A 28,000-nucleotide genomic window follows, 5' to 3' on the forward strand; every position below is an offset into this window, starting at 1 on the left:
TTGAAGTGTGAAGTGCTTTGGTCTGGCCAACTAACGAGAAGAGTTCCCTCTTTTGGCTGAAGTCTTAAATTTTAATAAATGTATTTCATCATTCAGAGCAGCCCCAGCGCCACATAAACAATCTCCCACATTTCTTTTAATTACTTCCTCATGAGAACAGATTTTTATGGATTGAAAGTCTATATTAATACAAATAGGATGAGAAACAGAGGAATCTGAGCCAACTGACTATCCCCTTGGGAAATGCCACCACACATTCAGAAATTGATTGGAAGGGCCCAAAGATGTGGAAATCTTTGGAAATTTTTCTGCAGGAAAATAAAAGCTTGTGGAATTGCAATAATGAACCCTGGGCCAATGGAGCATCAGTGATGACACATTACAAATATAATAAGCTTTCCTTTGACCTTAAAGGAATAATCCCAACCAAGCTATGTGATCACCAATGAAAGTCTTACAGCACAAAATGTGACTCCTGACAGAAGAGTGAAATTCAATTGTTCTCTTAAGTTCTCAATCACACCTTTGTAATAGAATGATGAATCATAATTGCAGACCCCAGGAATAACACAGTTATTAAGGACCCCAATCCTAAATGGAAGGCTAGACCACTGTCTTAAGTTGTGTTCAAGACTGACTACATAATTTGCAGGACCCAGTGTGAAATTAAAACGTGGGGCACCTTGTTTACGAACTATTAATAATTTCAAGATGGCAACAGTGAAGTGTTAAACCAGACACAAGGTCTTTCATAGGTCACACACACATGAAGCTAGCGCTACTTGAGTTCTTTCTTTGCAGACGCTGAGACTCTATTGGGAGGTAATTCCATGAAGCATCAGTAGGAGGAGTGGGGAAGTGCCAAGGAACTGAAAATGTACTGTGTCCCTGGAGAAAAAGAAGAAAAAAATTTAAAGGTTTTAGTATCTTTGTTATTGATTTTTTTTAAAAAAAATATTTATTATTTATTTGGTTGTACTGGGTCTTAGCTGCAGCACTCAAGATCTTTGATCTTAACTGTGGCATGCAGGATCTTCAATGTAGCATGCAGCATGTGGGATCTAGTTCCCCAACCAGGGACCAAACCCAGGCCCCGTGCACTGGGAGCATGGAGTCTTAACCACTGAACTGTGAGGAAAATCCCTACCCTGCCTATTCTTGCACGATGTCTAATTTTTCCATTAGACCCCTTAGCATATTGATCATAATTATTTAAATTTCCTGGCCTGATAATTTTAACATCTCTGTGATATCTCAGCCTAATCTCATGCTTGCTCCGTCTCTTCTGTGTTTTTTGCCTTTTAGTCTGCCTTGTAATCTTTCATTTAATGCTGGATGTGGTATACTGAGTTTTAAAAAAGAAATAACTCCTATAAACAGGCCTTCAGTGATGTGGTGATAAGGGGTGACAGAAAGGGGAGCATTTTTTTTTTTTATCATCCTATGATTAGGACTCAGTCTTTTTTCTTAAAAAAAAATTTTTTTGACTGTACCATGCACATGGGATCTTAGTTCCCTGACCAGGGATCGAACCCACACCCCCTTCAGTAGAAACACAGAGTCTTAACCACTGGACTGCCAGGGAAGTCCTGGGACTTGGTCTTTTAGTGCACCTATGCCTCTGGACTGTGAACATCACACATAATTCTCAGTTTCCCTCCTACTCTTCAAGTAGGGTGGGATGACTGGAGTGGGTTCTGGAATTGGGTATTTCTCTTCTGTCATACGGAAGGCTTAAGCCAGCTAGTTAAATATTTTCCTTTCCCAAGATCTCCCAAGATACCTCCCTGGTGGCTCAGAGGTTAAAGCACCTGCCTGCAATGCAGGAGACCTGGGTTCAATCCTTGGGTTGGGAAGATCCCCTGGAGAAGGAAATGGCAACCCACTCCAGTATTCTTGCCTGGAGAATCCCATGGACGGAGGAGCCTGGGGGGCTACAGTCCATGGGGTCGCGAAGAGTCAGACACGACTGAGCGACTTCACTTTCACTTTCTCCCAAGATCAGTTAGTCTTTGATAAAACCCCAGAAGATTAGCTCTGGTTAAATAGTTTCTCCTGAGAACAGAGCTTGTTAAGAGCAGAATGTATTTCTGGTGTATTTCAAAATGACTCCTTTTCCTCTTCTGCTGGAATCACAAGGGGATTTTTCTCTGAAACTCACTGTGAGGACCTGCTAGAGATTCTGAAGGCAAAGCTCACAAAAATGTGGAGTGGCTCCCAATTTCTGGGTCCCTCTGGCGTTTTTATCTCTTAGTCTTATCCACATGGAGCCTCCAGCAATTTGTCAACTACAGCTCAAGTTCCCTACTCCAGCCCTGGTTCCCACACATGTTTCTGCTCCAGTAAGTTGTGATTCTTCATATTTGCCTGTCAGTCTGTCTAATTCTGGGGGCAACAGTTTGTCCTGTGACCTCCCTTCTCTTACAAATTTAAAAAGAGTTGATTCTCAAGTTTGTTCAGTTTTTTACTTGTTGACAGAGAGGTGACTTTTAGCTTCTTATATGCTGGACCAGAAACCAGAAGTGTTATTAGAGTTTATCTTTGTTTTTATTGTTAAATAACAGATTACCACAAATTTAGCTACTTAAAATAATACTGATTTATTATATCACAGTTCTGCCAGTGTGAAAACCAGGCACAACATGGCTAAGTTCTCAGCTCAGGTTCTCACAAGGCTGAAATTATGGTGTCATCTGGGCTTGATTTGGAGACTTGGCTGATGAAGAATCTGCTCTGAGGCTTGCTCAGGTTGTTGACATAATTCAATTCCTTGTGGTTGTAGGACTGAGGTCTCTGTCTCCTTGGTAGATGGTAACCTCAATTAACTCTCAGATTTTAGAAGCCCTTCCCCTGTGGCCCCCTCCAACTTCAAAACCAGGAGCAGAGAACCTTCCTGGTGTTGAGTCCCTTTCCTGCTTTCAATCACTTCTTCAGGGTGAACATACATGATTCAGTCAGACTCAGCAGGTAACCTCCCTTTCTTAGCTCTGCCATACAATATGACCCAATCAAAGGAGTGATTCTCATATCATAGTCACAAGTCTTGAGGATTATGCGGGGTGTGTGTACCAGGAGCAGGAATGTTAGAGGCCACCATAGAATTTTGCCCACTATAGACTAAGTCCCTTGAGGGCAGAGATTGTATAGAAAATGCTTCAGAACCTAGTGCAGAGCCCGCCCATAGAGTTGTTGTTCGGTCGCTAAGTCAAGTCTGACTCTTTTCGACCTCATGGACTGCAACACACCAGGCTTCTGTGTCCTTCACTATCTCCCGGAGTTTGCTCAAACTCATGCCCATTGACTCAGTGAGAACTGAACGACTATTGTTGAGCTAAAGAAGTACATCACTGAACGTTGCATTTAAAATGGTCTGCACTCAGTAATCTTTTATATACTTTATCTTCTTAGCACTTCTCACCTGACATTATATGTGTATTTGTTTATTTATATATTATTTGTTAACTTTCTGCCCTCCTGGAGAATCCCATGGACGGAGAAGCCTGGTAGGCTACAGTCCATGGGGTCGCAAAGAGTCGGACACGACTGAGCGACGGAACGGATACGGATACGGATCACTCCAGTGAAAGCCCCATTGAGGCATGGACTTTTTCTAGCTTATTCACTCACCATTGAGTCCTCAGTGCTTGAAATGGACAGTGCCTGGCTCCCTGTTAATAAAAATTTGGTAAATGAATGAGTGGCTGAATAATCACAAACCATCCACATGTTAATGAAGGTGCTCCTTTCGGACTATAGGGTTAAATGAGTAAATGTTCCAAATTTCAATCAAGGATAACTTGCATGTATTTGGAAGACACCAAAGCATGGGCATTCATGGAATGTATACCGTGTACCCAGGAGGATGCCAAGTGTCTTAACCAGTGCGGTCAGAGCAACCAGAGACAAAAAACTCAAGACCTAAATCAGACCATGTCCCTCTTCTGTTCAGAAGCTTCCGATGGCTCCCATCCCACTCTGGGAAAAGGCGAAAGTCATCCTAATGGCATGTAAGGTCCCAGTTACCTGCCCCATCCCCATGCCCTCTGCCTCATCTCTTCCCAGTCACCCTCGCTGTCTCCCCTCCAGTCCTCTTGGCTCCTGGATGTCACTTATACCAGGCTCACTCCCAGATTAAGGCCTTTGAGCCTTCTCCCGGGCCTGCTTGTTCCCCAGATGCTTGCATGACTGGCTCCCTCAGCTCTTTCGGTCTTCACTCAGTTTCCACGTTCTGAGTGGAGCCTTCCGTGGCCACTCTGTTTACAGTCATAGGTATTGACGATCCCTCCTCACCAGAACTCTCTCTCCTCCCTGGTCGAGGTTTCTCCTTAGTACCACGTGCCACTTATATTTCCTTTATTTGTTTTGTTGATTGTGTTGCCTTCTCCCACCGGAATGAAAGAAAAGCAGGGATTTTTGCCCATGTTGTTCATTGCTGTATCCCCAGCACCTAGTACAGTGCCCGGCACATAGTAGGTCCTTGATGAATATTTGTCATATTTACCTGGTTAATTTCAAATTTCAATATTTACCTGGTTAATTTCAAACTCCCAGGTTCTCAGGCCCTCATCCCAAGGAAAAATACAGCCCCATCTCCCACCCTTTAAACAATTCATAAACCCCTCAGGAGAAGAGATTTTTGCTGTCTTCTAAGAAACCTGGTCATCTTATTCTTTTCAATAGCAAAGTGCTTCTTAGCAACTCCTAGTGACATCTGAGCCTCCTGTTGCCTTTGTAGTTGGCAGGAAGAACTAGGTTAAAGTAACTGAGCCTTTTATCTGAGCTAATGAAAAGCACTTTGAGTCATTGTTTGCAATGGCTCGACCCTCCTTAGGAGTACTGTTGAACAAAAACATAAATGTGAGGTCTTGGGAATTCGAAGGGAAGATCAACAAAGGCTCAGGGGAAAGGGGAGTGTAGAAAACCCTGTAGTTATTACGAAGCCTGGCCATCATCCAGAGGATTTAGGCTTGGATGGTGGAGCTGTGTTTGAATCCAGTATTGGCAGTCCGTGATTGGCGCTCCTCCTCTGCACAGCCCGTTTTCATTTCCTTCACTTTATAATAATGCCACCTCACATTTCACACAATTGCAGCTCTTGAACCTCACACCCAGCATGACTCTATTCTAATAAGCTAACCACACACAGCGGTTTCTAATGAATTCTAAATGGTGGCTGGACAACGTCTGTAATTTGGGGTTTTGAAGAAAGTGAAAGAACCCATAATGGTCCTCTGTCCTTCTGAGTCTCCCTCTGTGATAGATTTGTCCAATAGAAACTCAGTGCATGCTCGCAAGCCTCAGACACCTGGAAGAATAGACACATCCCTTGGTGTTTTCTCAAGAACCAACCCCTTCAGAGCCTGCTCTGGTTAGCCTGACTATTGATGTCTTCCTCAGACATAAGTGGGGCTTCCCTAGTAGCTCAGTTGGTAAAGAATCTGCCTGCAATGTAGGAGACCCAGGTTCAAACCCTGGGTCGGGAATATCCCCTGGAGAAGGGAATGACAACCACTCCAGTATTCTTGCCTGGAGAATTCCATGGACAGAGGACTTGGTGGGGACAGTCCATGGGATTGCAAAGAGTCTGACACGACTGTGCAACTAACTTTCCTTTCCTTTCCTTTCAGACATAAGGATTAGCCAAGATCTCATTTAACTAGTTGATACCATAAATGATGAGGTCATTTGGACTGGCCAGGATGTGCGTTGTTTCTGAGTCCTAAGATGGATGTTGCGTTGTCTATATCGATAATTGCATTTTACATAAATATAAGCACCTGCCTATATGTCCAGAACAGAAAAAAATGTGGAGAAAGAGAACAGTTCAGAGGTTGCCCGGGATAAAGAGGTGAGAGCAAGGATTGACCGCAGTACACATAGGGAACTTTTTGGGGGTGATGGAAGTATTCTAAAACTAGATTGTGATGAGTCTTGCAGAATAGTATGAATTTACTAAAACTCATCAAACAGCACATTCAAAAATTCCAAATTTTTAAAATTCAATTTACACTAGCATCAGAAAGAATAAAATGCTTAGGAATAAATTTCATCAAGAAGATGTAAGACTTGTGCTCTGAAAACTACAAAACATTGCTCAAAGAAGCGAAAGAACACCTAAATAAATGGAGAGACATGCTGTGTTCATAGATTGGAGGACTTATATTGTTAAGATGTCAATACTTCCCAAATCGACAGAGTCCGTGAAATTCCGATCAAAATGTCAATGGCCTTTTTTGCAAATGTCCTCAAATTCACGTGGAAGTTCGAAGGATCTCAAATAACCAAAACAATATTGAAAAAGAAGATACGTAAGTGACTAATGAGCACGTGAAAATATGTTCAGCTTCACCAGGCGTTAAGGAAATGCAAATCAAAACCACAATGAGATACTGTTTCACACTCTCTAGGATGGAAATGGTACCACCACCACAATAGCAACAGAAAAGCATTGGCAAGGATGTGGAGAAACTGGGACCCTTGTACCTTGCTGATGAGAATGTAAAATGGAACAACCTCTATGGAAAACAGTTTGGTGGGTTCTCAAAAGCTAAACATAAAATTACCATAAGACTGAACAATTCCACTCCTAGGAATATACACAAAAGAACTGAAAGAAGAGAGTCAGGTGGACACTTTTATGCCAGTGTTCACTGCAGCATCATTCAAAATAGCCAAAAGATGTAAGCAAACCAAATATCTATCAAGAGATGAATGAATAAACAAAATATGGTATATACATACAATGGAATATTATTCAGCCTTAAAAAACAATGCTGAAGTCCTGACCCATGATCCAGCATGTACTATAAATGGGTGAACCTTGAAAACATTTTCCTGAGTGAAATAAGCCAGACACAAAAGGACAAATATTGCAGGATTCCATTTATGTGTTTAGATGAGGCAGATTCATAGAAGCAGAAAATAGAATGGTGGCTGCCTGGAAAATGGGAAGTTATTGTTTAATGATTACAGAGTTTCTGCTTGGGGTGATGAAAAGTTTTTGGAATAGATGGTGGTGATGTTTACACAACACTGTCAGTGTACTTAATGCTACTGTATACTTAAAATGGTTACAATGGCAAGCTTTATGTTATATATATTTTACCATGATAAAAAATAAATGGAAGCAACCAGGTCACTCTGGAGAAGTTAACTTAAAAATTCTGATTTCAAAAAATAATGTGTACTGTGTGCAACGACTCCATCTGTTTCTTATCACCCCTGAGTAAATCCAGTCCTGTGTCACATAGAATTTGAGATACATGAGCACTCATTCAATGCTGACTAACCCTTTAAAATGGGATGATAGAAAAATCAGTTATGAGGGGGATAGCTCTAATCTATAAAATCATATTAAGATTTACTGGTTGACATTCATGGAGAGCAATCTTCCAAGCAATAAAACATGTTTCCTGAGTGAGAAGAAACTTCTGTCTATTGAAACAGTTGCTAGTCTGGTATGCTGCCGATGACAGAGTGTGGAAGAAGCTAAAATTTTCCATGGACATGAATGACAAAATGATAAATAAAGGGCACCAATTAAAACATCTTCCCTACTTGTTAAAGCAAAATATGCCCTAAAACACTGCCAACGATTTTCAGATGTCAGCCAGCAAATGACACCATCATCAAAACTTTGCTAGAATTTATTTTTCACTCACATTCTTGCCAACTCAAGCTTTGTAAACTTTGCATCTGTCATATAGGCTGAGGAGGACTGTTCCCATGCTGGTGATGGAATTTAGTGCAAGGCTTGGAGGGATGCTGGCTTCCACGGTGGCTCAGATGGTAAGGAATCCGCTTGCAATGCAGGAGACCCAGGTTCGATCCCTGGGTCAGGAAGATCCCCTGCAGAAGGAAATGGCAACCCACTCCAGTATTCTTGCTTGGAGAATTCCATGGACAGAGGAGCCTAGTGGGCTACAGTCCATTGAGTCTGAGTCAGACTCTGCTCAGCGACTAACACTTTCACTTTTCTTTAAGGGGTTGGTCCGAGGCTGCCTTGTATCAGTCACATGTGAATTACTACTGACCTGAGGGATCATCCACACTGGTTAGAGGGGCCACCAATGGGAAAAATCTTATTTTTTTTTTAATTGAAGTGTAGTTGATTTACAATGTTGCGTTAATTTCTGCTCTACAGCAAAGTGACTCAGTTATACACAAATATGAGGCTTCCCTTGTAGCTCAGCTGGTAAAGAATCTGCCTGCAATGCAAGAGACCTGGGTTCAATCCCTGGCTTGGGAAGATCCCCTGGAGGAGGGTATGGCAATCTACTCCAGTATTCTTGCCTGGAGAATCCCCAAGGACAGAGGAGCCTGGCTGGCTACAGTCCATGGAATTGAAAAGAGTTGGACACAACTGAGTGGATTAGCACAGCATGTACATATATACGTTCTTTTTCATGTCCTTTTCAATTATGTTTATCCCAGGACATTACATACAGGAACTTGTTGTTTATCTACTCTATATATGATGGTTTGTATCTGCTAACCCCAAACTCCCAGTCCATCCCTCTGCCTTGGCAACCACATATCTGTTCTCTCAGTTTGTTTCTGCTCCATAGGTAGGTTCATTTATGTCATATTTTAGATTTTGTGTATAAATGACATCATGTGGTATTTGTATTTCTTTTTGTGACTTACTTCACTTAGTATGATAACCTCTAGGTCCCTCCACTTTGCTACAAATATTCTTTCTTTCTGACAGCTGAGTAGAGTATTTCATTGTGTATATGTACCTTATCTTCTTTATTCATTCATCTGTTGATGGACATTTAGGTTGTTTCCATGTCTTGACTATTGTGAATAGTGCTGCTATGAACATAGGGGTGCGTGTATCTTTTTGAATTATGGTTTTGTCTGGGTACATGCACAGGAGTGGGATTACGTCTGCATTGCCTGCATTGCAGCCGGATTCTTTACCACTGCAAGGGATCTGGGTTCAAAACCTGGTCAGGGAAGTAGATCCCATGTGCCGCAACTAAGATTTCACAGGCTGCAACTAACGATCCTGCTTGCTGCAACTGAGAGCTGGTGCAGCCAAGTGAATAAATATGATACATAAGTAAATATTTTAAGAAAAGGTGGTGAAGCAGACATCAGAGTTCTCCCTAAAGAGCACCCTGGGCCACACTGAGGACCGGGTTGGCTCCTGTAACTTTAACAGTGGCACCTACTCTCCTTCAGTCAGTGCTGGGGTGGGCCTTGCCCCCCGTGACCGCTTTGTCAAGGTCATTTCTTGGTATCGTGATGACTTTGCCTATAGCAACAGTGCGGTTGGACTTAGAGCCCACGTGGTCTCTGAGGAGTAAGAGCCCCTTGGGCCACCAGCCTCAGTGAGATCATGAGAAGACGAGAAAGGCCCTTGGCCGCTGGGGAGACCTTGGCCCACCCCAGTTCCCCAACACAATGAGCATCTCCTGTCCTCAACACGGTTTCCATCCCAGACCCCTGAAGATGAGGAGGGGCCAAGGAGCCCTACTTTGTCATGTGCCATCCATGAAGTATCCTGTACCACCGCCCCCAAATTAGAGATGCACTGTTAAGTATTAAAGCAAAATGCTAAAATGTTAATAGTAGCATCAAGAAGGCAGGTATATGGAGGTTAACTGCACAGTCTTTCCATTTACCCAAACTTTTGAAACTTTTCCACAATTGCATGTTGGGAGGGGGCTTCCTGCAAGATTGAGACTCAGAATACAGGTAGCAAGTTATCATGGAGAAGGCAATGGCACCACACTCCAGTACTCTTGCCTGGAAAATCCCATGGGCAGAGGAGCCTGGTAGGCTGCAGTCCATGGGGTCGCTAAGAGTTGGACATGACTGAATGACTTCACTTTCACTTTTCACTTTCATGTATTGGAGAAGGAAATGGCAACCCACTCCAGTGTTCTTGCCTGGAGAACCCCAGGGACGGGGGATCCAGGTGGACTGCTGTCTATGGGGTCGCACAGAGTCGGACACGACTGAAGCGACTTAGCAGCAGCAGCAGCAAGTTATCAGGAGTCATGTTATCACGGTGTTGAAGCAACCTGAAAGTAGCATGAGAACTAATTACACATATGGACTAATAAGTCTGTTTACACATCACCGTCATCTAAAGACTTAATTGAGTGCTTATCCAACATGACCTTGGCTTTTAATCTCTGATGGGAAGTGATCAAAGAGTGTGCCAGCAGGAAACCAGCCATCAGTCGCTACTGTGTACAGGTTAAGTCCTGTGCAAAGAAGACAAAGAAGAGCTTGTACTGCAATTCCCTGCCCCGCTCCCCAAGCCCAGGATAGTGGTCGCAGGAAAAAGATGTGGGTTATAAACAATTAGAAAATGTTCAGTAACCTTACACTTCAAACGCTTTCTGTGATCACTCAGCCATTCTTACTTTATTTAGTCATGGTTGTGCTGGGTCCTTTGGTGTGCTCAGGCTTTTTCTCATTGGGGCAAGGAGGGCTGTTCTCTAGTTGTGGTGCTGTGGGTTTTTCATTGCAGTAGCTTCTCTTGCGGGGCACGGGCTCCGGGGTGCATGGGCTTCAGTAGCTACAGTGCGTGGGCTCAGTAGTGCAGTGTGCAGGCTTAACTGCTCGGAAGCATATGGGATCTTCCCAGACCAGAAATCCAACCCATGTCCCGTGCATTGGCAGGCAGATTCCTATCCACGGTACCGCCAGGGAAATCCCGTCCAATCATTTCATTCATTGGACAACTATTTATTGGAAGCTCATGATATGTTGGCACTGTTCAAGGTGCTGAGGGTTTTTTTAGAAAGCAGTGACTAAAAGAGTAAAATAATACTAGCCCTTATGGTGCTGACATTGCAGTGAAGAGAAAAAAACCACAGAAATAAATACAGTGGATGTCACCTGGTAGTAAGTGTGATGGAAGGGAGGGAGATAAATAAAAATAAAGATGGGAGGGAGTTAGCGGGTGCTGGGGTGGAGATGGACTGGGTTGCAGTTCCCAGGATGGTTAGAAAGGGCATTTCCAGAAGGGAGCTCTTGATCAAAGACCCCAAGTCGGTAAGGTAGTGAGCCAGGTGGAACCCTCGGAGAGGAACATTCCAGGAAGAGAATATAGACCTTTGCAAAGGCACAGGGAGAACGTGCCCAGTGGGTCAGGGAATAAGAAGGAAGCCATTCTGGGCTGGAGTAACTGAGGGGGTTGTGAAGGGAGGTGTCGTGGGGTTCAGGCTGGGGAGATGATGCCAGTCCTCTGAAGCCCTCATAAAAGTGACTGTGGCCACTGGAGGATTCTCGACAGAAGAGTGACATGTTGTGCCTGACATTAAACATTTGTTGGCTACTGGTGCTGTTCTAAAGAGTTTGGACCTTCCAGGCATGGAAAACCATAAGCGAAGGGCTTGGTTATTAGTTAAGGTTAATCTGGACAGTGGGGTTTCGTTTAGATTTTTCCTTTCTTTGGAAATAAATTTTTTAATTATACTGAAAACACATTAACATGAATTTTTACCATCATAACCATTTTTAAGTATGCAGCTCAGTAGAGTTAAGCCTGTTCAAACTGTTGATCAAAATATCTCCACAACGTTTTCATTTTGCAAAACTAAAACTCAGTGCCCATTAAACAACACCTTTCCATTACTTCTTCCTCCCAATCCTTGTCAACCACCATTCTGCTTTCTCTGTCTATGAATATGACTGCTCCAGGCACTGCATATAAGTGGAATCATACAGTATTTGTCTTTTTGTGACTGGCTTATTTCACTTAACATACTATTTCTCAAGGTTCATCCATGTTGTGACATGTGACAGTATTCCCTTCCTTTTCAGGGCTGAGTAATATTCTATTGTATAGCTCTAGCATATATTTTGTTTATTTATTCATCCATCGATGGATACCTGGACATCTCTTGGCTATTATCAATAATGCCACTATGAACATAGGTGTGCAATCATTACTTTGAGTTCCTGTTTTCAATTCTTTGGATATAGGCCCAGAAGTGGTATTGCTGGATCATATGATAATTCTGATTTGAAATATTTGAGGAATCACCATAGGGTTTCCATAGGGCTGGCATCATTTCACACTCCTACCAGCAACACACAGTGGTCCTACCTTCTCCACATCCTCACCAACACTTGCTATTTTTCTAGTTTTTTGATAGTAGCCATTCTAATGGATCTGAGATTTCTCTCTTTTTTTTTTAAATACCACAAATACACAGATTCTTTATTTTTTAAAGATACATATTTTTTTAATGTGGACCTTTTTTTATAAAAAGTCTTTATTAAATTTTTTACAATATTGCTTCTATTTTATGTCTTGGTTTTCACACGTGGAATCTTGGCTGCCTGGCCAGGGTTCCAACCCACACCCGTTGCACTGGAAGGCAAAGTCTTAACCACTGGACCACCAGGGAAGTCCCTTTTTCTTTGTTTTTAATTGAAGCAGTCACTGTTCTCCAGTTCTCTTTACCAGTTCTCATTTTTATCTCTTACACCAAGCGAATTTCCACTAACCCCTCAATTTCTATATTTCTGGAACCGGTTGTCTGGATATGGAGGCCAGGCTTGAAAAATTCGGAGTGGCTGCAGTACTTCCTTCCCCTGCCCCCCACGCCCTCCCCATTTCATATCAGAGAAGCTGCGCATAAACTATGCTAGGTTCTGGGGACAAAAGGTCATTTTTAGCACTGTGTGTTAGCCAGATTTCACCACAAAACACTTCAGAAATCAAGGAGAGAAGGAGTTTGATTTGTATTAATAGTTCCCTTAAAGCGAAAGTGGCGTCCCCTGGGCACGATGATAGCCACCCGACCAGAATGTGATTTGGCCTCTGTCATGATCCATACTTAGACCACATCCCATGTTTATTGTCTGAGCGTTAAGATGTGTGTCTCCAGCTGATTAGATAAGGATTTCTGAGCAGGGTGGAGAAGGAAGATGATAACATTAAAGACTTTTCTCTGGCAGTACTGCTCAGTGAAGCCGGCCTTCACGCTCTGAATTTCCCTCAAGGAGAGCCACTTAGTAACCATGTCCTTGGCAAGTGTTGACACTTGTTTGAAAGTTTTCTGCTTTGAATAAAAAGTCTTTGATTTTTTTTTTTTCCCTTCAGCCCTTAAAATTAAAAATGCTGTAGTTAAGTGCCCTGGGCCAAACTCTGCTCTTAGTTACTATTTCTATGGCATTTGTATTGTACACACAAGCAAACCCTGAAGTTGATTCCATTGCAGAGTTTTAATAACTGTTTACATCTTTGTATCATTTTATGTTGTAGAAAAGTATTGCATGTACATTTGCTCATTTGGTACACACAAACACACACATACAACTATGCAATAGATAAGGCAGAAATATTTAGTCCTATTTGATAGGCAAAGTAACTGAGACTCAGAAAGGTTAAGTGGCTGGTCTGAGGTCACACAGGCAGAGATGGGGCTCAAACCCAGACATTCCAGTTCTTAAATCTGTGTTACGGAGGGTTTTGTTTTTGATGATTATGGAATTATCAGTACACATAGATAATTATATTATTCCCACATCATATATGGTGCTTCCAAAAGATATAAAAAGTGAGGAAGAAAACATAATTGAATGAAAGTAACCAAATTTGTCACCACGCAGCTGGGTCGGGGGTAAAGAATCTGTCAGCCCATGCTAAGAGACACAAAGGACATAGATTCGATCCCTGGGTCAGAAAGATCCCCTGGAGGAGGAAATGGCAACCCACCCCAATATTCTTGTCTGGGAAATCACATGGACAGAAGAGCCTGATGGGCTACAGTCCATGGAGTTGCTAAGAGTCAGACATGACTGAACATACTCACATGCAACCAAATTTGTGAAATGCAGGATACAAGTAAGAACTTTGCAGGAACTGTTTGAAAAGATTATGATAGACTGCAAGCTACCAAAGGACAGTGACTGAGGCTTATTTATTTTTGCATTTTGTATAACCCCCAGCACAGCATATCTTGCACCTAGTAAGCACTGAATGGACAAAACAATGAATGAGAACAGTTACCTCAAGTCCAAGAGAAAGCTCGTCAAGGATTCAAAGTGGCTGGGAGAGCTTCATGGAAGTTTAATGAAACAAAAAAATTTAATAAAGAGTTTAATGAAAATTTCATGAAGCTCTTCAGGAAATAAGGCCCAACTAGCTAACCGGAGATTCCGCTTCTGTGCACCCAGAGAACGAAGAGGGGAGGAAGTAGATGAACAGCTGGCATTGATTTACTGTGACTTTTATTCCATCCACCTAAGGATCATATGGACGATAATAGATGCAAAATTGAGCGAGCAACTTGTGCTGAGAATTTCCATTTTTTTCTAGCCTGTCATTAATGCTTTGACCTATGTAGTAATGTTAATGATCCACCAGTTGACCTGAGTGTCTGGGGTCAACTGGGGCAGCACCTGACCCACAGCAGGTGCTCAGTAAATGCTACTGAAGGAATGAATGAAGGTCAAGCTTTAACCAGCAAAAGCAGCCTGCAGGGATGCCCTGGTGAAGGACGAGCCTCAACACCCTCTCCCCTAATAGCCACTAAAGAGTGGGACCCCCAGATTGGAGGAACAGCACCCCTCTGCCACTCTCTCCTTCAGACTTAGGAAGGGAAAAACCCATAATCACCAGGCAAGCCCTTTGGCAAGAGCTCCTTAAGAGGTTGTATGTATGCTGGTCACATCGCCAGTGACGTCCATTGATGCTTCTGAGGTCTACTTTTCCAAATAGCTAGAGGGGATGATGATGGTTTATTTGAAAAGATACAGGAAATTTCTAAATGGATTCGTAATTTAAATGTTTGGGTGTGCTCAGTCGCTCAATCGTGTCTGACTCTTTGCAGCCCCATGGACTGTAACCCACCAGGCTCCTCTGTCCATGGGATTTTCCAGGCGAGAATACTGGAGTGGGTTGCCATTTCCTACCCCAGAGGATCTTCCCAACCCAAGGATCGAATCCTGTCCCTTGTGTCTCCTGCATTGGCAGGTGGATTCTTTACCACTGAGCCATCTGGGAATCTTTAAATGTTTAAAGGGAAGCTATAAAAATTATTAGGTACAATAAAGAATAGACATACACACTTCAGCAAGTTGAAGAATTCTTTTGTATATTATCGCCCCTAAAGGTACTGGTTTCCTAAGTGTGTTTTTCATATTTCCAATTTTGTTTAAAGTCAGGTAGCCTGTATTTTGTAAATGTCAACCTTAGGTCCAGTTGACTGACAGCACAGTTCAGTTCAGCAATGTCCTTCCTGATTTTCTGCCTGCCAGGTCTATTAACTACTAATGGAAGAGTGTCAATGCCTCCAGCTACAATAGTGGCTTCATCTATTTCTCCTGGCAGTTTTTGCTTCCTGTATTTTGATTCTCTGTTCTCAGGCACATATACATCAAGGACTGTTACTCCTTCTTAAAGAAGTGACCCCTTTATCATTATGTAATACTTCTTTTTATCCATGATAATTTTCCTTATTCTATAGTCTGAAATTCACATGCTACCCTAGCTTTCTTTTAATGAGTGTTGGCATGGATCTATCTTTCTCCAGTTCTTTACTTTTCACCTGTCTCTGACTTTATACTTAAAATGTGCTTCTTGGATCTTGTTTATAAATTTGCTCTGACAGTCTAAATCTTTTAATTGGTGTTATTTAGACTATTAAATAACACATGTAAGGTGATTATTGATATATTTGGATCAATATCTACCTTGTTTATCACCATTTTTTTGTTTGTTGCACTTGTTATTTTTGAAAATTTTATCCTGTTTTTTTGCCTTTTAATTGAGCATTTTATGTGAATCCATTTCCTCTCCTTTCAGCGTATCAATTATACGTCTTTCAAAAAAAAATTTTCTTGGTGGATGCCCTAGAATTTTCAGTACATGTTTGCAACTAACTTATGTCTACTTTCAAATAATGCTCTACAAAATCATGGAAAGTGCAGACAGCCTTTCATAGAGCGTTTCTGATTTCTTCCTCCCATCCCTTGTAACATTGCTGTCATCGATTTCACTGACCTATATGCTATAATCATCTAATACATTGTTATTACTATTACTTTGCTCAGTTGTCTAGTAGATAAATTAAGAATAAGAAAAATAGGGACTTCCCTGGAGGTCTAGGGGTTAAAACTCCAAGCTCCCACTACAGGGGACAAGGGTTTGACCCTGGTCAGGAAACAAAGACCCTACATGCCATGTGCAACAGCCAAAAATAATAAGTAAAATTAAAATAACCCTGTAAAAAAGAATAGGAAAATAAAAGATCGTATTCTATTTTCATTTATTCCTCTCCAACATTCTTCATTTCTTCATGTGATCTGAGTTTCTGACCTATATCATTTTCCTTCTCTCTGAAGAACTACTTTTAATGTCTCTCATAGGCAAGTCTAGTGTGATGAATTTTTTGTTTGTCTGAATAAGTTGTTTTTTTCTGTCACTTTTGAAGGATAATTCCACTGGCTATGGAACTGTAGATTGGTGGGTTTTTTCCTTTAAATGCTTTACATATTTTGCTCCACTCTTTCCTTGCTTGCGTGGTTTCTAATGAAGTCAGATAAAACTCATACCTTTGCTCCTATATAAGTAAGACTATTTTTTGCCCCATGCTGGCTTAATTGTTTTCTTATTGTAAGAACAGGAAGGATGACTTCCAAGTATTTTACATGTTGTCACTGTAACTGAACCTCTATACTTAGAAAGATGCCTACTCTCTCTTCACCCTTCCTTCTGGTAGAGAGCTGAGAACACTAAAGCAGAAAGTTACCAGGGAAGGGAGGCAAAGTGATGACATTGAAGCCACATCATTCTTAGTTCCTAACCCTTGATGCTATAAATTGTGTGCTTATCAGATACACTCCTCCTTCCTCTTGACTGGGTTATGATAGAAGAAAATACTGCCAGGAGAAGGGGTTTGAACAAGCTTTTCTACTCTGCCAAGGGTTTCACTGAAACATGCACAGATAGGTCACATAAATCAAGGGCTTCAAAGTCTAGAGGAGGGAGTTGTAGTTGCCTTGTTGAAAGAAAGCCATTCATGGGATATATGTGAGTGAAGACAAGGGAGGGGGAGTCACTTGGCTAGATCTCAAGATCTGACTAAACCCACTTCAGTTGATGAGGTTCCACTGTTTTCAGGCAGAAAAAGTGACACTTAACAATTGCCATGATGGCCAAGTTAGCTTTGAGCCCAAGACATGGGGTTTGAAGGGAAAACAATGGGAGAAGAATCTGGAGGGGTTAAATCTTTGGAATCCTCACACTTTTCTGTTATCTAGGCTGCCGTTCTCTAGTTCTTATGGCACAATCCTCTCTCCTGTCTTCCTGAAAATATCCAGTACCCAATTTTGGAAAGTCTGATTCTCAGGTAGTCATCAGCTATAGTAATGACCTTCTTGCTTGCATGACCAGCACATCCTAGAACATGCAAAGGTATGACCTTCCCAAAGGGTATGTAAGTCTTGACAAGGGGTCCCTTAGCAAGAAGAAACTCCTAAGATAGTCACCAAGGATATACAGACTGTGTTTCTCAGGCAGAGGATCCTACCTGACCTCTGACACCATATCCTCTCAATGGTTGTAGAACCTCTCTTTTAATAAAAATGATTTACCCTTAATCCCTTTCATTAGTGGGCAGAGGAGAAGTTTAATATTAATCTCTTTAGAAGAAAAAAGTAATTTTAGAACCACAGGAAAAGTGCCAAAGGAAGAGACACTGGAATACAGCCCATGGGTACCCTACTTCTCCTTGAAAGGATAGCCAAATGCCATTATTCACAGTGTACAATTTTCATTTTTAAACTGGTGGAGAAGTTTTTCAGAGAAAAGAGAAACTTGTGAAAGAGCTATTTAAAATCCAATGTAGAGTAACTTCCTGGTTTTCACCTTTTTCTTTTGCCCCTGTTTCATTTTTCAAAGCAAGTATCTCCTACATTTTGGGGAAAGATGTTAGAATCCAGATTACTTTTCTCTATCATGACTTTTTTCTTGTCCACCTCCAGTATGACTTTGAAGTGGAACTTATGAATGTCAGTCCTGGACAAAAGCTCATATTGTAAAAGAAGAAAGAAATCTTTATTTTTAACTAGAGAAAAAAATTCCAAGAATTTTTCATCATTGAGTGGAGAAGAACACCCATACATCTACAAGCCCAAACCTGTAATAATGCATTTAATCCTAGGCAATTCTTTTCTAGAAAGAAAGATAGAAAACAAAGAGTAATTCAAAGAGGAGTAATATCTAACAGTATTTTAGTGATTGAATTAAAGGAAAATAAAAAGACATTTGGATACCATGTACTTATTTTTAGTTCTTTAGTTGCTATTTAAGTTAGTTGTTATAATGGCACTGCAGTGAAATTTTAAAATATCCATAAATTCGGAGATGTATTATAAAGTATATAGGGGTGAAAAAACATGATATTTGGAATTTGCTTTAAAACGTTTCAGAAGAGAGAGAGTATTAAAGAAAGGAACAAGAATAGGTAAAGCAAATATGGCAAAATTGTGGTTTTTGAATCTGCATGATGTGTATATGGGGTGTACTTGTTTCCTGAGGCTGTCATAAAAAAGTCACTTTAACCTTGGGGGCTTGAAACAATAGAAACTTACTCTATTGCAACTCTGGAGACCTGAAGTTTGAAACCAAGGTGTCAGCAAACCCATATTCCCTTTGCACGCTCTCGGGAAAGGTCCCTCCTCACCTCTTCCAGCTTCCGCTGGAGGCATTCCTTGGCTTGTGGCTGCCTCACCCTGATCTCTGTTTCCACGGTCCCATGGTCTCCTTCCTATGTCTTCCCTTCTGTCTCTTCTGAGAATACTTGTCATTTGATATAAAACCTGCTGGATAATCCAGGATGATCTCCTCTCAAGATCCTTAATTACATCTGCGAAGATCTTTTTTCTGAATAAGATCACATTCATAGATATCCAGGGTTACAGCATAGCCTTTGGTGGGGGCTTCCCAGGTGGCACTGGTGGTAAAGAACCCGCCTGCCAATGCAGAAGATGTTTGGCAGGTTCAATTCCTGGGTCAGGAAGAGGCCCTGGAGGAGGGCGTGGCAACCTACTCCAGTATTCTTGCCTGGAGAATCCCCATGGGCAGAGGAGCCTGGCAGGCTAAAGTCCATGGGGTCGCACTGAGTCGGACACGACTGAAGCGACTTAGCATGCATGCACGCATACTTTTGGGGAGGTGGGGGCACCCCAAATGGAACCAGGCAGCCATATTTCCCACTGACCTCTCCTGAACATGGCTGGTTGGCCCAGGAGGAAGTGCCTGAGCCAAACAGGTGTGGGCTGTCCCTGAGCTGCCCATGACTTGCTGCCTGAACATGGCCAGGCAGCTACTCTCTGCCCCAGATTTGAACGGAAAAGCAGCCAGAATAAGATTTGGCAACTGGAAGGACAGAAGCCAAAAAGATGCAGAGAGTGATGCCCAGGGTACTTGCTTTGTGGCCACGAAGCCAAGCCAAACATAAGGAGTAGAAGCTATGACCAAGCAGAAGAAACTCGCAGAGGGGAGAAGAGAAGTGACAAAGAGAGAAACAGAGGGACCCAGTGTTCCCCGAGAGACGACAAGGAGGCTCAGGTCCCTGGAACAGCCCCATTCCTGGCTCCTTTCCAGGTTGAGGGCCAGTGCCTATGAATTGTTATCATAAATCCCATTTTTCTCAAAATAGTGTTTTTCTCTCTCTTTTTTTAAATTTTTCTTTTTTCTCTCAAGATAATTGTATTGGATCTTTCTTACATCCAAAGTATCCGAGTCACATCACTTCCCAACTCTGTTCTGTTACTTGGAATCAGTCGTGATGGCGAGAGTGTTTACACCATGGATACAGGCAAATGGTGCCAGTGAGGACTTTCTCCCACCCAACCTCCTTTGGAATGAGAGAGAAGGGGTAGGAGAGAGAGGAGTCAAAGCTGACTCCCAGGGATGTGTATAATTGTGTTTTATCCCAGTTACTCTTACTCCTGTTACATCCCTAACTCGTAGAAACGTAAATGTTAAGAATGGATTAGCTGTAATTTTCTTGCCTGGAAAATCCCATGGACAGAGGAGCCTGGTGGGCTACAGTCCATGGGGTCATAAAGAGTTGAACATGACTAAGTGGGTGAGCATAAGCAAGCACCTTTACTTTCATTAGGCTGTTGGTAGCCAACACTGAATACAATTACTTAAATGTTGAAAACAATCTAGAGACGTGCTCTTATTTGAAGAAAGAGTATATTTTCACTTGTTTTAGAAACTGCTTCCTTATTCCTTTAAAAATATTATGTTACAAGCACGCTGTTCTTTATTTTGTTTGACTTGCGAGTCTATAGAACATTCTGATTCTAACACTGGCCCTGTAGACAGGCTATGCCCAGTTTCTTTTAGTTAAAAGTTTGGGAGAGGCTATAAAGAATGTTGAGGGGATTGAGAATAAATAGAATTGTAGAGAACAAATAGGCTTCAAATGACCCCCAGAACTCAGGGCCCCAGATTCCTAAACCCTCTCCAGTTGCTAATGAAACAGCTGTTCTCCCATATGAGTTTTTCAAGAGACATATGTGCATAGGCTCAGGAACACTTGATGAAAATGACTTTGGATCCTGAACCTCAGTATTGTTCTTTAGTGAGCTAGGCTGGATCTCATTGGTTGCATCACCTTAACTTGCTCCTCTGGCTAAGGCTTATACTTTATGTGCAGAATAAGTCCTTTGTGCTTCTTCCCTAGGTCAGAACAACCAATATCTCACACATACATGGCCACTCCCACATCTGTGACTCTAGTGGATATTATCGTATGCTACCCAGACCTCCTTTCAGGACCCACACATGCATTCCCCCAAGTGCTAGCAATGTTGGCCGCTGATGGCTTACAGGTGCTTCCTTCTCCAAGGTTATAGCCCTCCAGGGTCAGTGTTGGGGAGAGTTGGGGAAAGGGGTTAGTGTTCAGGCCTGGCACTTTGCCTGATTTGGGACAGCCCAGTTCCAAATTGAAATTGGCTAAGGCCTTCATTGCCACTGCAATGTCTCCTATCACTTCCCTCATTTCCTTACAAGTGTTGTTCTTAGGGACACTTCCTGCAAGCAAGTCTCCAAATCTCAGAGTCAGTTTTTGTGGAATCCACCTAAAACAGTAGCCATTTTGGAATATATTGCTAATTAATCATTTTGCTTGCTTTCCCTTGCTGAGCAAGATTAAATCTTAAGGGTCCTCAAAATAGCCTTTTATATAATTACAAAAAAAACAAAAAACTGCAGTGACAAACAGGTTCAAACCCATTTATCATCCCTGCTCCAAGCCCTCACTTTAAGATCACTTCTTCTTTTTTTTTAAATATCAGTTCTCTAAATCTTAGTGTTCTAGTGGAAGGAAGAGACAAAGAGAGATAAGCCTAAGGAAAGTGCATCAAGGAAAGAAGAGGGCTGCTTGAATTTAGCTTGAGCAAAGCCAATCTAAAATGTTTTCCTCCAATTATCCATGGGTCCCCTAAGTGGGAAACAGCCCTGAGCTAGTCAGCTATTTAGGGGAAGCCAATAAAGATGATGCTGTGAAAGTGCTGCACTCAATATGCCAGCAAATTTGGAAAACTCAGCAGTGGCCACAGGGCTGGAAAAGGTCAGTCTTCATTCCAATCCCAAAGAAAGACAATGCCAAAGAATGCTCAAACTACCGCACAATTGCACTCATCTCACACGCTAGTAAAGTCATGCTCAAAATTCTCCAAGCCAGGCTTCAGCAATATGTGAACCGTGAACTCCCAGATGTTCAAGCAGGTTTTAGAAAAGGCAGAGGAACCAGAGATCAAATTGCCAACATCCGCTGGATCATGGAGAAAGCAAGAGAGTTCCAGAAAAACATCTATTTCTGCTTCATTGACTATGCCAAGACCTTTGACTGTGTGGATCAAACTGTGGAAAATTCTGAAAGAGATGGGAATCCCAGACCACCTGACCTACCTCTTGAGAAACCTGTATGCAGGTCAGGAAGCAACAGTCAGAACTGTACATGGAACAACAGACTGGTTCCAAATAGGAAAAGGAGTATGTCAAGGCTGTATATTGTCACCTTGCTTATTTAACTTATATGCAGAGTACATCATGAGGAACGCTGGGCTGGAAGAAGCACAAGCTGGAATCAAGATTGCTGGGAGAAATATCAATAACCTCAGATATGCAGATGACACTACCCTTATGGCAGAAAGTGAAGAGGAACTAAAAAGCCTCTTGATGAAAGTGAAAGAGGAGAGTGAAAACGTTGGATTGAAGCTCAAGTCAGAAAACAAAGATCATGGCATCTGGTCCCATCACTTCATGGGAAATAGATGGAAAAACAGTGGAAACAGTGTCAGACTTTATTTTTTTGGGCTCCAAAATCACTGCAGATGCTGATTGCAGCCATGAAATTAAAAGATGCTTACTCCTTGGAAGGAAAGTTATGACCAACCTTGATAGTATATTAAAAAGCAGAGACATTACTTTGCCAACCAAGGTCCGTCTAGTCAAGGCTATGGTTTTACCCGTGGTCATGTATGGATGTGAGAGTTGGACTGTGAAGAAGGCTGATCGCTGAAGAATTGATGCTTTTGAACTTTGGTGTTGGAGAAGACTCTTGAGAGTCCCTTGTACTGCAAGGAGATCCAACCAGTCCATTCTAAAGGAGATCAATCCTGGGTGTTCATCGGAAGGACTGATGCTAAAGCTGAAACTGCAAACTTTGGCCACCTCATGCGATGAGTTGACTCACTGGAAAAGACTCTGATGCTGGGAAAGGTTGGGGGCGGGAGGAGAAGGGGACGACAGAGAATGAGATGGCTGGATGGCATCACCGACTCTGTGGACATGAGTTTGAGTGTACTCCGGGAATTGGTGATGGACAGGGAGGCCTGGCGTGCTGTGATTCAAGGGGTCGCGGAGAGTTGGACACGACTGAGCGACTGAACTGAACTGAATCCAAGTGGATCAGTCCAACAAGAGGACCTGTCACTTATTTTCAACAGTTCTACTGTCTGCCACATCAAATTTCCACCACTCCCTCAAACCAGAACCATAAAATATCCTTGGCTTTGACCCTTTATGCAAAGATCCAAGAACTATCCCTTGAGGTCAACATGGACTAAAAATCCTGTGAACTGTGATCTGTTCCCAACGCTTCCAAGAAAACCTGCTTATATTAGAGTAAGACACTGGGTGCTAGCTTGCTCAGTTATGAAATATCTTGGTTAAACAATAAGAACCTAAATACTTGCTTCATTATAAGACCTTAGTAAAAATCCTTTGGTGTCTCTGAACATTGTTTCTGAATCTATCAAATAGACTGTATTTGTCAGAGATTTTGGTTGTGATGTCAGAAACACAACAGAAAATATCTTAGACAGTCACTCCAAGCTCACATCTTTCTAGCTTAACAACTCCAGAGGAAAACAAGCTTCTGTCTTCAGGAGCAACTCTGAGTAGTGAAGCTGGGCTCACAAGTCACAAATCATCCTTGAGACAATCACTGTGGCTGGCTGGAGTCCATATACCCTTAGAGTCAGGGAAGAGGGGACACCTCTATTAGCATCCCCACTGGTACTACATAGAAGAGTAAAATGGCTTTCTTCAAGGAAAGATGCTGGTAAAAAACTTGCTAACTAAAATATGAAGATGATGAGAATGATGATAATAATAAGGCCTATACCAAGGCACTTAATTATAAGTTTTCTGAAAACTGGGGGTAAAGGAAGGGTTTAGTCAATTTTGGATGCTTACATGCTGTCGCTTCCACTGTGTCTGACTCTTTGTGATCCTATGGACTGTAGCCCACCAGGTTCCTCTGTCCATGGGATTCTCCAGGCAAGAATACTGGAATGGGTTGCCATGCCCTCCTCCAGGGGATCTTCTCAATTGAGGGACTGAGCCCAAGTCACTTATGTCTTCTGCATTGGGAAGCGGGTTCTTTACCAATAGGACCACCTGGGAAGCCCAATTTTGGATAATCATCATCAAAAATACTCCTTGCTGAGGACTGAGGTGATTGTGTGTATGTTTCCTGCAAATGCTATGTTTTCTGCAAATATTCTCTTCTTTTATTGAAAGCCACTATTATTTTCCTTCCTTCTGCCCACCATAAAATAATAAGCCACATCTCTTTTCTTTTGCCAGCAGAAAATTGTTAAATATTCAGGGGACTCATTCACAGAGTAGAATTCTCAAAGGAAATGTCTGGAGTCCTGTTGCATGTTAGGGTTGGCTAAAGCATGTAACGAACCTCAGCCAAGTGATGCTTTTAAATTCATAACTCAACTGGAACATAAAGGTGTCCTTCTCTTGAAGGGCTATTTTTCAAACCCTCTAATGAAAAAGCTAGGGAATATTGCTATCAATTCTTCCTATCCTCCCCAAGCAAATAGCATTCCTCCACCTTGAACAGATGGGGCTCTGTGTGATAAATGGCCCAGTGTTTCAGTCCAGCAGCGGATGGCACTGACATCTTGTCCCCAGTGTTTATAAGCTGGGCTGTCCCTCTGCCTTCATTTCCTTAAGAACTCATAAGGAGCAGGGGTCCGTTCCAGTCCCCCTCGCATTCCAGCCATTCTTCGGGATAATGATGAGCAGGGTGAGTGCCTTCTAGGAAGGATTCTGGAGAGAACGGAGGTGCGGAGGAGGAAAGAGCACAGCCTCTCACGCCTGCACTGCTTTCGTGCTATATTAATAGCTCGGGCACTGACGGCTGCCAGTGAATTGCTATTCCCAGAGGGTTCAGCTGGGTTTCCATTTACAGAGGCAGTTCTAACAAAGAGGGTACACACACATGCACGCCACACACACACACACACACACACACACACACACACAATACACACATGTCACTATACCTATTCTTCCAACTGTCTCCTGATGGTCTTCACTGGAGACCCCCAGACTTACCATCATTACTAAAAAGAATGTCAGTCACCACCGAGTAAGAAAATCACCCATCTCTTAAGGACCCTCAGACCAGAGTGTTTGCTGTTCTAATGATTTCACTGCATTGGATGGAGCTTAGAATATGATTAACGTGGCATCAAACTCCCTATCGTCACGCTTTTGCAAATAAGGGCAGACTGCAGCAGCTACCTTCCAAAGGAGAAGGGATAGGCTATGTGGCAGTCAGCGATAGAAAGAACCAATTCGTTCTGGAGCAAAGGGATCAGTGTACATTTCCAAGCCTGTGATTTGTTCCCTATGATGTTGAATATTCTTCATAAATATTGTGGGTTGGTTCCAAACCAATGACATTTACATAGTTCTGCATATAAATACCTTTGGATACAATTTTCTTTTCTGCCTCTGTTTGACACTCATTAAACAAACAAAAAAACATGTAATGAGGACCAGTTGCCAAGGGCATAATGTACGTGATCGCTAAACAGTGAACCTCAACAAATCTTTCTTGATAGGCTCTGAATGCTAGGTGCAGGGGATTCTAGCCCTCATGGAGCTTCCAGTTGGATCATTTAACACAGGTTGCCTGGGGCCAGAAGTGGGAGGAGCAGCTCTTTAAGAAAGACAGTACTGGGGAATTCTCTGGTGGTCCAGGGGTTAGGACTGGGTGCTTTCTCTCTCCCAGAGAGTTGGACATGACTGAGCAACACTTCTTTACCGCTGAGCCACTGGGGAAGCCCCTCACTCTGGTTGGGCCTGGTTTAAAATTCCATATCTGGCCTTCCGTGACTGGTGTGTAGAATAAAGAAGATGGACTAGGTTATAATTTCCCAAACTTTTCCTCAGAGCATTAGACCTGCAGGATGTGCACAAACATGCATAGCCTTTTGTGTGCTTTATGACCTTATAACTGAAAGTGGTGACAATCTCTAGGTTGTTCTGTTGTCTGCCACTAATAAGGTCGGACTGTTCTTGATGATGATGATGACAGTTATCATATGTTTCTCGTCACATGTACCATCTGTCATCCTTACAAAGCTCCCTGTGAGCCTGAGAAAGGATGTGTATCTTGCCCAAGGCCATACAATTGAAAAAATGGATCTGGGATTTCAACCCATATCTGTCTGGATCTAAAATCCATCCCTGTTTCATTTCACTGCTCTGATTCCCCTGGTAGGAGTTTCTTTGCTACTGCTACCATAGTCTTCTCCTAATTCCAATGGAACCCTGCTGCTGCTGCTGCTGCTAAGTCACTTCAGTTGTGTCCGACTCTGGGTGACCCCATAGACGGAAGTCCACCAGGCTCCCCCGTCCCTGGGATTCTCCAGGCAAGAACACTGGAGTGGGTTGCCATTTCCTTCTCCAATGTGTGAAAGTGAAAAGTGAAAGTGAAGTCGCTCAGTCATGTCCGACCCTTAGCGACCCCACGGACTGCAGCCTACCAGGCTCCTCCATCCATGGGATTTTCTAGGCAAGAATACTGGAGTGGCTTGCCATTGCCTTCTCCGAATGGAACCCTGAACCTTTTCAAAAAGAAGCTGCCAGGGAGCCTCACACATGACATTCTTACCCTCAGAGCCTCCTCAGTCAACACAGAGTAGGGCAGCCCCTTGAAGCCTTTTCCTGTCCTTTGTGTCTTGCTTTTCCTGTCCTTCAGTCTTGCTAATCTGAGTTGCTCATTGGCACTTGATAATATTCATCTTTATATCTGAGAGCAACACATACTGATTTGTCTTTTTAAATACATGTCATATGCTATTTACACCAGGAGGTTGGTAAACCTATTGTAGTTTTTGGAGGACTGTTTGGCTACCTTTCAAAAGTCACTAAAATATTCATATCCTTTGACTCACTAGTACTATTCCTGGGACTCGATCACAAGGAAAATACATTTTGAAAAAGTGACAGGTCGTGATGCTTATAGTGGCACTTATAGGATATTTTAAAAACCAAAGACCCCCTCAAACCCTAGGTGTTTAACAGTTCAGAGTGATGAAGTAAATTACATATGAATGCTGAGATATTATATAGCTACTGCAAAGAATAAATGTGATCACTGTCCTGACATTGAAACCAGTGAAAGAAGCTATGATCTAACCATGTGAAAGCAACACGCATATATCCATACAGGTTGGAATGAGTTTCATAATTAGAAAATAGATGTACAGTTAACGTGGTATGAGAACGGGTGGAGTTTTTTTCGTTTTTATTAGAATTTCTTCTTTGCAACGTTTTAAAATTGATGGAATGGTGGATTGTTAAAGTTCTAGGACAGTTTGGGGGGGGTGTCTCTTCATTAATACTCAAGTTCATCTATAGGTGGCAATGGCTCTTCATGCCAGTGAGCGGTGCCAGTCCCAGGCATGAGAGCTCTGGCTTCTCAACAGGTCTCATATCAAGAGTAACCTGCTAGAGAATTTAATTTGGGAGGAATGCATCCCATTGACATTGGAGTGTGAAGGGCCAGGAAACAAGAAAATGGGATTGATTTATACATCATTTCAGCTAGAATACCAAACGAGGCTGGTCTACAAACAGATAGGAACCTCTGAGGCAAGCTCAGTAAAAATGAATAAGGTAACCTAGTAAAAATTCAGGCTTTCCCCCAAATCAGAGATTGTTTAATTTTCTCCTCCCTAAATTCTTTCTTAGATGAACCCCACCTCATATGTTGCTCAAGCACATTCTTCTTTGCACAGTAAAAAAATGGAAATTTTTAATGGTGATAAATTAAATGTCTATCACTGACCCACTAGGATCCAGATAGTAAAATGTTAATCAGAGAAGTTAAGCAAACCATTTAAAAAATCCTCTGTCATACCAGTACTTCATCAGCAATGAAACAGACATGACTGATCTAGCCCCAGAGACAGAGGGCAGACTCACCTGCAGAAGTCATCTCAGAGACATTCCACAACGATGGTGCATCATACAGGCCACAACGTGAAAGGGTTTGGTCAGGTTGGGACTCAGCAGCTCTCCTGGGAAGCACCTCATGCTTAAAAACTAATAACATTATCCCAGAACTCGGAGAAATAATGAACAGTTGAGCTTCAACCTTCAGATCACACTTGGTTTCCCCAGAAAAATCTGAATCCTTGAAGCTGGAAAAATAGGAAGGATGTTTGCAATCACATCAGAGCTCTG

General features: G+C 42.3%; 1 long non-coding RNA gene across 1 annotated transcript; it reads right to left on the minus strand.

Moving 5' to 3' along the window:
• Positions 1-61: 61 nt before the first annotated feature.
• Positions 62-28,000, minus strand: LOC129543571 (uncharacterized). Its single transcript, XR_008683301.2, has 3 exons — positions 27,740-28,000; positions 3,628-3,668; positions 62-888 (listed from the first exon to the last, which is right to left on the minus strand). It is a non-coding gene; the product is annotated as an uncharacterized LOC129543571 (long non-coding RNA).

Source organism: Moschus berezovskii, chromosome 23 (genome assembly GCF_049115385.1).
Source record: "Moschus berezovskii isolate FMDL1 chromosome 23, NW_MosBer_1.0, whole genome shotgun sequence".
In the NCBI taxonomy this organism is placed as follows: Eukaryota; Metazoa; Chordata; class Mammalia; order Artiodactyla; family Moschidae; genus Moschus; species Moschus berezovskii.